The sequence below is a fragment of the Lucilia cuprina genome, chromosome 5 (genome assembly GCF_022045245.1).
Source record: "Lucilia cuprina isolate Lc7/37 chromosome 5, ASM2204524v1, whole genome shotgun sequence".
In the NCBI taxonomy this organism is placed as follows: Eukaryota; Metazoa; Arthropoda; class Insecta; order Diptera; family Calliphoridae; genus Lucilia; species Lucilia cuprina.
Genome location: NC_060953.1, coordinates 51,775,625 through 51,777,720, shown reverse-complemented (window position 1 = coordinate 51,777,720; position 2,096 = coordinate 51,775,625). Strand labels below are relative to the sequence as shown.

Here is a 2,096-nt window from a genome sequence, read left to right as displayed (position 1 = left end):
ATAGACTAGACTATAGACTAGATTATAGACTAGACTATAGACTAGATTATAGACTAGACTATAGACTAGACTATAGACTATAGACTAGACTATAGACTAGACTATAGATTAGACTATAGACTAGACTATACTATAGACTAGACTATAGACTAGGCTATAGACTAAACCATAGATGCTATATTCTAAACTATTTACTACACTTCAGTCTGGATAATTATAATCTATATAGACTGAAATATAGTTCATAATATAAAGTAGTGATGACACTTTTAACAAACTGCTGTTCTCTCTTCCATACCCACTGTCCTCTACCACTTCACATAGTAGTTTGTTCATTATTATGTTATAGTTGAGCATTAAAACAAATCGCTTTATAGTTTTTGCCACTCTATAGAGGTATTTCGTAAATGTTGCGAAGAAACTGCGTGTATCTTGAATCGTACATAAATAAATATATCTCTCTAGTGTATCTGTGTGACAATGAAACAATGACGCACACACATGTTCCACATTTTATCATTCATCTCTGTTTATGGTGTCGTTGGATTAGTTGTGTCTTTTGATTTGTTTGTTTTCTGATGTTTTTACACTCGGTACAACATACAACATTTTATATATTTGTTTTATTTTATATTTCCTGGTTGCTGGTAAACTTAAAGTTGGTTCGTTGGTTTTCTTTCTTTTTTATTTTATTTTAGATTCGTATTCTTTTTTTTTTTTTTTTGGTCTTTTAGTTTGGAATACCCATACATTATGGTTTTGGTTTTTATTATATTTTGATCTCCTTCCTTTTTGTTTAAACACATTTTTAACTATAATTTGTTGAATTAAGTTAATACCCTAATTTTATTATAATTATAGGTCATATAGTGTATATAAATAATACTTTATATTTTATTTTTAAAGTTGTAATTTCTGTTTATAACATTTGCATGTTTTTAATTTTGCTACTTTGTAAGCGATTTGTACATATCTTAAGAAAACTAACATGTTATTAATTTGAGTTAAGGTTTTTGTAAAAACAAGATTGTAAATGCAATGGTAAAAATAATCTAATAATTTTGTAATAATAAAAACAATTAAAAGCACCAAATTTTGACCAATTTTAGACTCTCTAAAGAACGTTTTAAAAAAGGATTTCATACCACACATGGAGCGAATTTGATCTCTTTCTTAACATATTGTTTTAACTGAAAATTTCCGAAAAAAACTATAATTTCCTGAATTGCTTATTTTTCACATTAATTACATTCATCCTGTAATATTTTTAATATCGTTTCAATAACTCAAATATTTACGATTTCAAATATTCATTATATTATTTTTAAAATATTTTTTCATTATATTATTTCTTTTTTAATCTTTTTAAATGATACAAAAATACAAAAATTTATTTGAAAATTACATTTAACGTTTCGAACATTTATTTAATTAAATAATTTTCAATTAAACACATGTAATGAAATGTAAATTTTTTTAATAGAGTCTCTTGATAATAATATACACACACATAAATATTTTTATAATGATTGTAATTAAATTTTTTTCGTTTTTTTAACCCTCTAACAGCTCAAAAGTTTTAGGATAAAGATTAATTAATTCAATTAAATAGATAGATTATAGTACCCCGACTACAAAACTATAAGCCAAACTACAGTATAAATTATTATCCACACTATTGACTAAAATGTAGACTATCGACTAAACAATGGACACGACTATAGACTAGACTAGTTTATTATAGACTGGACTATAGACTAGACTATAGAATAGACTATAGACTAGACTATAGACTAGACTATAGACTAGACTATAGACTAGACTATAGACTATTGACTACACTATAGACTAGACTATAGACTATTGACTACACTATAGACTAGACTATAGACTATTGACTACACTATAGACTAGACTATTGACTAGACTATAGACTAGACTACAGACTAAACTATAGACTAGACTATAGACTAAACTATAGACTAGATTGTAGACTAGACTATAGACTAGACTATAGACTAGACTATAGACTAGACTATAGACTATACTATAGACTAGACTATAGACTAGACTATAGACTAGACTATAGACTAGAC

At 26.3% G+C, this 2,096-nt stretch overlaps 1 protein-coding gene across 3 annotated transcripts in view; it reads left to right on the top strand.

The window, feature by feature from the left end:
- Positions 1–2,096, top strand: part of LOC111688935 (serine-rich adhesin for platelets) — a 62,611-nt gene that overhangs the window by 3,930 nt on the left and 56,585 nt on the right. The window lies entirely within an intron of this gene.